This window comes from Anser cygnoides, chromosome 38 (genome assembly GCF_040182565.1).
Source record: "Anser cygnoides isolate HZ-2024a breed goose chromosome 38, Taihu_goose_T2T_genome, whole genome shotgun sequence".
In the NCBI taxonomy this organism is placed as follows: Eukaryota; Metazoa; Chordata; class Aves; order Anseriformes; family Anatidae; genus Anser; species Anser cygnoides.
In genome coordinates, this window is record NC_089910.1 from 213,506 (window position 1) to 225,775 (window position 12,270).

At 49.7% G+C, this 12,270-nt stretch overlaps 1 pseudogene; it reads right to left on the reverse strand.

The window, feature by feature from the left end:
* Nucleotides 1-4,064: 4,064 nt before the first annotated feature.
* Nucleotides 4,065-5,165, reverse strand: LOC136788504 (olfactory receptor 14I1-like; annotated as a pseudogene).
* Between the last annotated feature and the right edge of the window lie 7,105 nt (nt 5,166-12,270).

The following is a 12,270-nucleotide window of genomic DNA, read 5'->3' on the forward strand; positions in this document are numbered from 1 at the left end:
TCCGTAGTGACAAGACAAGGCGTCATGCTTTTGAGCTGTAAAAGCTGATTTAGATTGGATATAAGGAGATACTTTTACAGTGAGAGTAGTTAGACATTAGAACATTTCCCAGAGAAGCTGTGGATTCCCCATCACTAGAAGTGTTCAAAGTCAGGTTGGAAGGGCCTTTGAACAACGTGATGTAGTGACAGATGCCCCTGCCCATGACAGAGGGATTGGATTGGATGATCTTAGAGTCCTGTTCCAGCACAAACCTTTCCAAGATTCTTTCATTCTTTGATTCTACTATTCCATGATCTAGTCATTGCTTGGAGTTTCAGGGAGTCCAAAGTTTCCATTTCTGTATGTAGACTAGAAGTATATTTAGGAAACTCCTAAACTTTATTTTTACATAATCTTTCATGTCTACAGACTAGGGAAAACAAAAAACAAACAAATAAAAAAAATGGTTATAAGTTGTGGGAGATGAGCTTCATTGGGTACATCATGGAACTAGCAAACACTTAAGAGAGTGTGCTTTATTGATTATTAAGCTTTCTCATACTTTATTAGTTTGCTTGCAATTAAGAATCATCCTTCTCTACCTGTGTGCAGCCTGTTCTCTAAGGAAAGCAGGAGGGAGTTGGGACAGAGAACTACAAGGTGCAACTGCAGACTTGACTGGAGAAGTCTGATGTCAGGAGAAGTGATGCAAGTCCTAGGGGATCAATGAGAGAAATGGTGCGAGACTGGGAGGTGAGGAGCAAGGTTGTCTGTACAGTGTCAAACTTCTCCTACCTGTCCGGACCTCTTTCAGAGACTCTGTGTCTTAAGAAAGGCTTTCTGTGTCTTAATAAGCCCCAAGGTGTAGTTGCAGACAAGTTTATCAACATCAGCTCCTGAGAGGAGACTGATGAAATCTCTCAGAAAACCCAAGTCAGAAGCCAAACCCAAAGTCCTTCAAAGCATTGATTGGTCCTGCTGAGGGCCATTACTGACAAAGCCCCATGGACTCCTTAGGGCAGGTAATTGGAGGCCATGATTACAGGTAGGCCAAGGCTCTGTGCAGGTGGCTGTGAGGCTGAGAAAATGCTGGCTTTCTTTCATCAAGCAGAAAGGCCAAGCTTTGCTTGAAGCTCTGGGCAGAGCGGTTCTGTCCTTCATGTGGGGCTCTGGGCTCTTCCTCAGGCAGTGGCATGTGGGGTTAGCAGTGCCAAGTGAAAGACAGTGGTGTGACATCCCCTGGCCTCTGTCAGCAGTTGCAAAGAGGAGATGTTTTGTTGTATCATCCCAGTTGTATCATCTCGTTTTGTATCATCTCTTTTGTTGTATCACCCCAGTTGTATCATCTCGTTAAAAAACAATGTCTCCTCCTAGGCCTTGATGGCAGAGAGACCTGCCATAGCCCAGGGGACAAGACCTTGGCTTTCTTGGCTATGTCTAGTCTTGCTAGTGCCCTTGTCCATTGCCACCACTGGCTGTCCTGTGTTGTCCCACACCTTTCCCTTTTACCATGCAAGCTACAAACATCCATCTTGCTTTCCTACCTGGCACTCACATGGGAATTGCTGTGCCTTTATTGATGTCTATATCCTCTCCAGCTGTGCCCTGAAACACAAACCCATGGACTGATTATAGATTCCTTCCAGGTGTCCTCTGACACAATATTGCACACCCCTTCCACTCACTTATCTTCCCTCTCACATCCACCCCCCATCACCGAAGCTTCACTTTGAGTCAGGTTTCCTCTCACATGCTGTTTCCCATGAGCAAGGAAAGTTCCAACATCTCAGAAACCATCCTTCACACAGGCATCCACACCCATCAGCCTTCCTGGGGCCTGCCAGCTGACCAGACAGAAGGAACATCACCATGATCTTCCAGGCCATGCGTCCTTCCTGCTGACCTTTCAGCTCCTCATAAAGACACAACTAAGCCACATGCCTGCTGCTCCCCAGTCATGTACTCAGGCACAAGAGACTTGACAACCCACAGTCAACGCCAATATTTCATGGGCATTTCAGGTACTTGGGCAGAGGGCATCACACAAGCACCATGCCAACCAGGTGCCTTCTGCTGGCCTGTGAGAGATGCTGGTAAATATGAGCCTAAAAGCCCATCTGCCAGCCATGAGGCAAGGGCTGACCTGGCAGCTACTTCAGAAAGATAGGATCTCCCACTCCCATGCACCTTCTCACGGCCTTTCAGCTTCTCTGGTGGACAGGATAGACCAATGTGCAAGGTCTATTAGGTACAAGGGCAGGAGTGACTTTGAAATAGATTTACACTCTTTGCATGTCAGTGGATCCCCAGTTCCTTATGACAGCTAACATGACACCCTCATAGAGCAGCCATGTGCCTGGAGGTGGCTTATCAGATCCTCAGGCAGAAGTGCCCTGACACCCACCTGCACAGCCATGGGCCTCCTGCTGCCTTCTGAGGTCCTGAGGCACAGCTGACCTCAGCAGAGCATCCCCACCCATCTCCTCCTTGAGTCCTATGACCTGACCAGATCCATGTCACCTCACCTGCCTCTTCCAAGACCAAGTGATTGCTGCAGGACATCCTAAGCCCTTCCCAGCCTCATGGGGCCAAAACCCACCACTTACATGATAGGAGTGTAGGAATGAGAGATTTGAGGATTAGTTGTTCAAGTTCGAGTTTAGGGATTAGATCTTGCCTTCCAGGTTTAGGGACTGGGTAGAGTCTTAGAGGGAGAGTTGGGTGTTCTGCTTTGGGTACCCAGCCAGGGTTTAGGGTAGCATCTAAATTTTTGGTTAGGAATGTATTAAATGCTTTTTTATGGCATGGGGGTTGTTGTTAAGGCTGGCAATTTAATGCTAGGGATTAAGGTATATGGATTAGCGAGAGCGATAGGTTAAAAATAATGGAAACAGGTGATGTGGATGTGGCTGGACTGCAAAGTAGGATTTGAGGCTGGAGATTAGAGAACTGGATTCCTTCAATCCACTTTTCAGGTTCCTGGTTAGAAATATAGCCAGGACATAACATGAATATTTTCCCGGTGAGTGTTGCAGAAGCATCAGCCTTACCTGAACCCTTCTCACCTCTTCAAAATCTTTCCTTCTGTTAGCCAAGACTCTCTTCTCTTCCCCAGGTCACCCATGTTTATTCTTCTGGCTTTCCCCTGACCTCCCCAAATGTGTCACCCTGTCAGGTGACCTCGCAGCCAGCATCCACAGGGCCACAAGGAGCTGTTGTGCTCTGGAGGCATCCTCTCTCCCCCCTCTCCCCCCCACCCCTCCATCCCCCCACCCCCAATTAGCACCAGGTGCAGGGGATGCCCTGCACAATCCCTCAGGTACTCTGCCTGCCAACCAGCTCATGCTTCAGAAGGCCTCCCACATGTCCAGACTCATTCTTCCTCATTCACCCTTTAGCAACTCCAGGGCATCCTGAAGAAAATGGCCACTCTGGTGTGGAAAAATTATTAAAGAACTAAATATATATTTTCGGAACAAGTTGAGAACTCTACAGAGAAGTTGTTGCTGTGAAAGTCATAATGCCTAGCATTCCTTTATTCAGGTGTTTTCCTGGGGGACCATACCGCCATGACAAGTCCATCTCTTTGCAATATCCATGACAGCAGCTTTGGGAGAAGAGCTGAGCCTTCAGACACTGCCCTCAGCACATCCCCTTTTATGCTGCAGATGCTGGTACGGAGCCAGCTGTGTTAGAGAAGTGCCCCTGGCCTGTCCCTGCCTGTGGACACAGGACTGCCCCACAGCAGCACGGTGAGCAAGTGACAAGAGCAATCAGTCCTCACAGTAAAACAAGGGCTCTGAAGGAGAGCGTGGGAGGTGAAAGAGGGTGACTTAGGAAAGACCCAGCTGTTTGGCTCCCTGGCAGTGCTGCTGTGCCAGGAATCTTTTTCCCTCCACCTCTGCACACAGACAAGTCCCCCTGCAGCTCCACAACAGGTCTCCAATAAAGCATCCCAGGCAAACTCGTCACTGCAGGAGCCATCCTTTTATATGTCCTTTAAATGAACCTTGTTTACACCAAGTCTCAGAGTCACATGAAACATTAGATAGAGAAATCGAAGGGGAAGAAACAGGATTTTTTCATAGACAAAATATATCACAATTTAAGTAAAGCAAAAAGAAAATGAAAATGCACACGAAATACGCCTTCGCCTTTACTAAGTTATTTTATGAGTGATATGCAGAAGACAGGCAGTTTACTGCTTCTGAAAAACATCCCATCATCAGTTTCCACACTGCATTCTTCAGCTCCTGGTTCCTCATGCTGTAGATGAGGGGGTTCACTGTTGGAGGCATCACCGAGTACAGAACTGCCAGCAAAAGATTCAGGGATGAGGAGGACATGGAGGGGGGCTTCAGGTAGGAAAATATTGCAGTGGTGATGAACAGGGAGACAACAGCCAGGTGAGGGAGGCACGTGGAAAAGGCTTTGTGCCGGCCCTGCTCCGAGGGGATCCTCAGCACTGCCCTGAAGATCTGCACATAGGACAGCACAAGGAAAACAAAACATGCAAATAATAAACAGGCACTAACCACAACAAGACCAACTTCTCTGAGGAAGGTATCTGAGCAGGAGAGCTTGAGGATCTGGGGAATTTCACAGAAGAACTGGTCCAGGGCATTGCCTTGGCAGAGGGGGAGGGAAAAGGTATTGGCAGTGTGCAGCACAGCATAGAGAAAAGTACTGCCCCAGACAGCTGCTGCCATCTGGGCACAAGTTCTGCTGTCCATTATTGTCCGATAGTGCAGGGGTTTGCAGATGGCAATGTAGCGGTCATAGGCCATGATGGTGAGAAGACAAAACTCTGCTGTGAGAAAGAGAATAAAGAAAAAGACCTGGGTAGCACAGCCTGCATAGGAAATGGCCATAGTGTCCCAAAGGGAGTTGGTCATGGCTTTGGGGACAGTGGTTGTAATAGTGCCCAGGTCGAGGAGGGCGAGGTTGAGGAGGAAGAAGTACATGGGGGTGTGGAGGCGGTGGTCGCAGGCTACGGCTGTGAGGATGAGGCCGTTGCCCAGGAGGGCAGCCAGGTAGATGCCCAGGAAGAGCCCAAAGTGCAGGAGCTGCAGCTCGCGTGTATCTGCGAATGGCAGGAGGAGGAACTCGTTGGGGAAGCTGCTGTTGGACATTTGCTGCCTCTGGGTATGCTTGGCTGTCCATGGAGGAATTTAAAGAGACAAGTTAGATAGTGTTTTCTGAGCAAAACCTAAAGCAGGTTTCACTGAAACATCCTCAACAAGACACACTGCCTCTTCCAGGGAAGAATACATGCTCCTGCCTGGAGCTCTTGTCTTGGTTTCCTAAGAGTGCCACAGAGACGAGGTTAATCAACCTCATTCTCTGGAAGGGTCAGTACTGCCTTTTAGGTACATGGTAAAGGTCAACAGGACTGATCCATTTTCCTTGTTCTTCCTGTCCTCCATGGTAGCAAAATGGAAGCAGGTACTCCAGAGAGTGCTTTTCATTCAGGTACTGTAGGCGTTGGTCTTCCCTCTCAAGAGGGTCTTCTTCAAGTTGGTCTTCTCCCTCAATGTTGTCCTCAGGGTGCTGTGGAGCTGTGAGCAGCCTGCCCCAGGCACCAGCCTCTGGGCATCACCAGGACCCTGCCCTGCCCTGATCAGGGGGCTCCTTCCTCCCACAGCTTCTCCCCACAGCACCCAGGGCAGCTCCCCAGGCTTGCTGAGTGTTGAGCCTGGCAGGCGGCAGAGGCCCTGCCCCGGCACACAGCCCCTGGGGCACAGCAGGGACCCTGCTCTGCACCACAGCCCTGGGCACCCCTGCCTGCACCCCGGCTGCACAGCCTGCAGCCAGACCCACAAGAAGAAACCCTCATGTCCTGTCCCTCTGACAGCTTTGGCGGGTAATCCCTGCTCTGGAGGTTTTCACTCCCCTCTTATACAAAGAAACTCTGAGGGTTCTTCTGACAAATCCCCATAGGCTGCAGGATTTGTCAGCAAATATGGAGATGGCACCAGGAACAACAGCTATGCTGCCCTGCAGCCAGAAACTTACCCTGTTCAGGGCTGGGAAGATTTCTCCCGCAGTGAGCTCTCAGCAGCCCCCCTCCACACTGCCTTTAACATCTCCCTCCCTTCTCTCAGCCGCCCTTGTCCCCTGCAGGCAGTGCCCCCAGCCCTGCTGCGCTGTGCAGAGGAGCTGCTCCTGGGCAGAGCTGTCTCTCTGCAGCGCTGCCCGCTTGCCAGGAGCTCCCCGTGGGCCCAGGAGCCCGGCCCAGCTCAGCAGCACAGGGAGCTCTTGACAAGTCCCTGGGCCTCCAGGGGAATCAACTTTGAAACAGACTGAAGTAATCATTTATGTTTCTTCACTCCACTGGAGAGGGACCACTGTCCTTCCTCATTTCAGAAGAGGTATGATGTCCAAGGATCACCTTTCCAGGTCCTGGTTTCAGGCAGAACACCCGCCCAAGGATCTCCCTCCCCCTGCTGAGGGAAGGATTTCAGCTGAGTCAAACCAGGCATCTCATATTTTATTTGCATTCCAGAGGTTGGAAGGGGGCTTAGCTGCCTCTCCCATGCCTCACAGAAGCCCACAGGAGTTGGGATTCCTCTTGCTTTGGTTCAGGTGGGCACAAATCAGGCAGCTGTATGTCAGCTGCTTGTCTCAGCTCCCAGCACATTGAATGGAGACAGAGGCCAGGAGGGAGCTGTTCAGATGCAGACACTAGGTGACATTGGAGATGCCAGAGTGACATTTGAGTGAAATTTTACATGCCGAATTCCTCTGGGCCATAAACAGAGACTTTATTGATGCATGTCCAATATAATATAACTGTAGCCATTGTTCAATAGCAAAGAAATAAAAGGCAAGCTATGACCTGGTTGCCATCACCGAAACATGGTGGGACCACTCCCATGACTGGAGTGCTGCAATGACTGGCTGTAGGCTCTTCAGAAGAGACAGGCAGCACAGAACGGGTGGTGGTGTGGCTGTCTATATTAGAGAGTGTTTAGATGTTGTAGAACTCGAGTCTGGGAATGATAATGTTGAGTCCTTATGGGTTAGGGTCATTGGGAAGGCCAAGAAGGAATGCCTTATCTTATCGATAGACCACCACACCAGGATGAAGAGACAAATGAGGCGTTCTACAAGCAGCTGGCAGAAGTTGCACAATTGCCAGAACTTGTTCTCGTGGGGCACCTCAACTTCCCAGGTATCTGCTGGAAATACAGTGCAGCTCAGAAGAAGTAGTCTAGGAGGTTCCTGGAGAGCGTGGAAGATAGCTTCCTGACAAAGCTGGTTACTGAACCTACCGGGACAGTGCCCAGCTAGACTTTTTGTTCACAAACAGGGAAGGACTGGTGGGAGATGTGGTGGTCGGGAGCTGTCTTGGGCAGAGTGACCCTGAAATGGTAGAGTTCTCTATTCTTGGAGAAGTCAGGAGGGGGATCAGTAAAAGTGCTGTCTTGGACTTCTGGAGGGCAGACTTTGAGCTGTTCAGGACACTGGCTGGCACCTTGGGAGGCAGTTCTGAAGGACAGAGTAGTCCAGCAAGGCTGGGCACTCTTGAAGAAGGAAACCTTAATGGCTCAGGAGCAGTCTGTCTCCACGTGCCCAAAGATGACCCGGCGTGGATAACCACATAACCACAAAAAGGAGGACTAAGGAGAATCTCCATCCTTGACTGGATGCGAGGGGAAACTTAGTGTCCAGAGATGAGGAGAAGGCTGAGGTGCTTAATGTCTTCTTTGCCTCAGTTTTTAGGAGAAAGAGCAGTTGTTCTCCGGCTACCCAGCCCCCTGAGCTGGTGGAAGGGAATGGGGAGCAGGATGTGGCCCTCATAATCCAAGAGGAAATGTTTGGCGACCTTCTAAAGCACTTAGATGTACGCAAATCAGTGGGGATGGATGGAAACCACCGAAGGGTACTGAGAGGACTGGCAGAAGAGCTGACGAAGCCATTTTCTGTCATTTATCCGCAGTCCTGGCTATCAGGGGAGGTCCCAGTCAACTGGCAGCTAGCAAACGTGATGCCAATCTACAAGAAGGGCCTGAGGGTGGACCTGGGAAATGATAGGCCTGTTAATTTGACTGCAGTACCAGGGAAGCTTATTGAACAGGTTCTCTTGAGTGTCATCACGCGTTGGGTTAGAAACTGGCTGGGTAGCTGGGCCCAAAGTGTTGTGAATGGAGGACTCCACTAGTGACCAGCAGTTGGAGGCCGGTCACTAGTGGAGTCCCCAAGGGCTCAGTATTAGGACCAGTTCTTTTTAATATCTTTATCGATGATCTGGATGAGGGGATTGAGTGCACCCTCAGTAAGTTTGCAGACGACACCAAGTTAGGTGCATGTGTTGATCTGCTCGAGGGTAGGAAGGCTCTGCAGGAGGATCTGCATAGGCTGGACCGATGGGCTGAGGTCAACTGTATGAAGTTCAACAAGGCCAAGTGCCGGGTCCTGCAGCTGGGGTGCAACAACCCCAAGCAGCGCTACAGGCTGGGAGGTGAGTGGTTGGAAAGCTGCCTGGCAGAGAAGGACCTGGGAGTATTGGTTGATAGTCGGCTGAATATGAGCCAGCAGTGTGCTCAGGTGGCCAAGAAGGCCAACAGCATCCTGGCTTGTATCAGAAACATTGTGGCCAGCAGGTCTAGGGAGGTGATTGTCCCCCTGTACTCAGCTCTGGTGAGGCTGTCCCTCGAGTACTGTGTTCAGTTTTAGGCCCCTCACTACAAGAAGGACATCGAGGTCTGGAGCATGTCCAGAGAAAGGCAACGAAGCTGTTGAGGGGTCTGGAGAACAAGTCTTACGAGGAGTGGCTGGGGGAGCTGTTTTGTTCAGCCTGGAAAAGAGAAGGCTCAGGGGAGATCTTATTGCACTCTACAGATATCTTAAAGGAGGATGTAGTGAGGTGGGGGTTGGTCTGTTCTCCCACATGCCTGGTGACAGGATGAGGGGCAGTGGGCGAAATTTGTGCCAGGGGAGTTTTAGGTTGGATTTTAGGAAGAACTTCTTTACTGAAAGTGTTGTTAGGCATTAAAATGGGCTGCCCAGGGAAGTGGTTGAGTCACCATCCCTGGAGGTATTTAAAAGACGTTCAGATACAGAGCTTAGTGATACAGTTTAGTGTAGGACTTGTTAGTGTTAGGACATAGGTTGGACTAGGTGATCTTGGAAGTGTCTTCCAACCTAGAGGATTCTGTGAGTCTGTGGTAATGTCAATTATTACAGGAACGGTCAATATTCTGTGTGTGTGTGTATGTTTATTTCAACTTTTTTTTTTTTTTTTAATTTGGCTCATTTTGCAGTTTAAAATTGTATTATTCATCCCATTTCCATTTCAGTATCTACTTGTTGAGCGTAGTTCAAAGTCTCTGCACTCAACGAGCCAGGCTCTCTGTGAATATAAACAAAAGAAAGGAGCCTGCACTGCCTTCTTTGTCTGACGTCCTTCCTCTGAGACCTGGTCTGGATCTGCAGGGGCAGTGCCCGTGTGCAGGGGTGCTGAGGAAAACAGCCCCATCCCAACAGCACGGCCAGGGAGCACCAGCACTTTGTGCCTGCAGAGCTGCTCTCTTGCCACTGACGCCCTCTCCTGCTGAGCCCTGCTGGTGGGGTCAGGCCCGGCTGCTCCTGTAGCTTGGTGCCAGTGCTGCTGTGGGGCTGTGCTGGGACTGCAGGCAGGGACAGGCAGTGGGCACGGCAGTGGCACAGCTGGCCTCCACTTGCTGCAGCGCTTCCCTCCCAGTCATGTGAGGCCCTTACCCTATTTTAACCTGTTACACTAATACCTAAATCTAAACACCACTCCACACCCTGACAGGAATCCACTGCTCTAACTTTTGACCACAATATCCCTTGAAGCCAAAATTAGTCCATAACCCCTTTCCATTACCTTTACTCTCTTGCTCACCCTGATCTCTGCCGTTAACCCTAACATTAAAATGCTCTGTTTAACCCTAGTCTTCTTGCAGACCTAAAGAAAACCCTTAACCAACGAGCTTCCCCTTACCCTAACCACAGACCTGACACCACAAACAGAACACCAAACCCTCCCGCTAAACATCTGCTTAATCTCTCACCCAGAAAGGTTCGCCGTAGTCCCTAATGCCATACACGAACAACTATTATCCAAAGCCTGTCTTCCTGTGCATTAACCTTCTCACCTTTAACCCTTTTCCTAACCCTTAACTTTAGGTTCTTCTTCCCCTTGGGCAGGCCAGGAACTGTGAGATTGCTGTGCAGTCACATGGCATTCGAAGGTCAACGTGAAGGGCCATGGATCTAAGCAGCTTGTAGGTCACAAGGAGGAGATGGGAGGAAATACTCTGATGAGCTCAGCTCTACCCCAGGATCTCATTCCCCAGCAGGAGGAAAGTGACTGTGGAAGGGACTGTGAGGTCACATCTCTCTCTGCAGTTGATAGGGCAGCAGCAGGAACGTGTCACGGAAAGGGACTGTGAGGTCACTTCTGTCTGAAGTAGCTGACAGGTCACACCTCTACCTAGGATCTGTACTTTTCAGCTGACATCTGCCAGTGGCCCTGCTAGGCCAGCAGAAGGCACGTGGTTAGCATGCTGACTGTGGGATCCCCTCTGCCTACATGCCCAGGAGGACCCAGACAGAAAGAAGGCCTGAATATGGGTTGTCCTGTCCCTTCTGCTTGAGTACATGACTGGACAGCAGCCGGCGCAAGGCTTGGTTGTGCCTACACAAGAAGCTGCAAGGCCAGCAGCAGGCCCATGGTTTGGAAGATGCTGGTGAGGTGACTTCTGGCTGGCTGGCTGACAGGCCACTAGAAGGCCAGTGGGTTGGGATGCCTACTTTAGGAGTGGTTTCCACCCTGATGGAGCTTTCTTTGGTAGTAGGAAAGAGCAGGAGAGAAAAAAACTGCTGCAAAGTGCACATTGGAAGGTTGACACTGGCCATGAAGAGGAAGAAATGTCCCTCAAAGGGTTCTGCTGTGATGCTAGAGGTCACCCAAAGAGTGTCTGTGATCAGAACATGGCTTTGTGTTTCAGGGAACAGCTGGTGAGAGTTGACGACACATTGGTGAAACCACAGAAATGCCGGCATGAAAACATGGTGGTGAACAGAGATGGGTGTCTGCAGCCTTCAAGGAAATAAGGCAAAGTGTGGGGCAGCATAGGGAAGTCTGGAGAGGACAAAGAGGTGGGTGCCGGCAAGAAGAGAAGGCCCCAACAGCCCTGACATTTCTGTCCCCTTGCATAGAGTTTCTGAGGAGATGAGATATAGTCATTGCAAGGGGGCCTCATTACTTTCTTGAGACCCTGTGCAGAGGCAGGGAGGTGTCATGCCATTGTTCTCATGGCATCACACTGCCCACCACATCCCACAGACCCCCAGGAAAAGCCCTGAGCCAGACATGGGGGTGCAGGATCTTCCCTCCCAGTGGCTGGAGTCAGGACCTGGCCCTTTTACTTCACCACAACAAAGCCAGAGTTTTCTCAGCACAGTGCCTGTCTGTAATCATGGCCTCCAATTATCTGCCCTAACAAGTCCCTGAGGAGAATCTCTTGGCTACAGCCCTCAGTGGGGCCCATTAATACTCCAAGTCACTTCAACTTTTCCTTCTGACTTTACTTTCTCAAGCAATTGCATCATTCTCCTCTCAGTACCAGAGGTTTACAGACTGAGCACGAAAATTCACCATGGAATTCATTAAAATGCAGAAACACTTAAGGAAACATGTCTTCCATAGTTTTATTCAAGTCTTCAAGACTTGGACAGCTAATTGGAGAGCTTTCATGGTGTAGTTAAGGAGGAAGATTTCAAAAAGCACCTAATAAAAATCTTTTCTCATTTTAAAGCGTGGATTTTGTTGCATTTCAGTTTTGAGCATCTTTCTTCAACTGATATTAATCCAGGGCTTCTCCTATGGAGATGTCCATAGGGAGGAAAAGCAGACTCTTGAGGTCTGACAGTGCATAGACAACCTTGCTCCTCACCACCCCAACCCTGACATTTCTCTTATTGGCCACCTGGTGCTTCCATCACTTTTCCTTACACCAGACTTCTGCACTGAAGTCTGCAGCTGGATGTTACAGCCCCTTTGCACCAGCTCCCACCTGTTTTCCTTAGACACCTGGCTGCACACAGGCACAGAAGGGTTTTTCCTTATTTTAAAACAAACAACAGGAAAACATGCAGCAATTTTCCAAACAGCAAACAAGGTCCTCATCTTGAATGTCTCCAGTGAGGTTTACCTTCCCAAAAGGATGACTGTAAATTTAGTATTTTATACTGATTGATAGGAAATTATAACTATTAAGATAAGTATTATTCCGTATGATCCTAATTCAAGGAGAA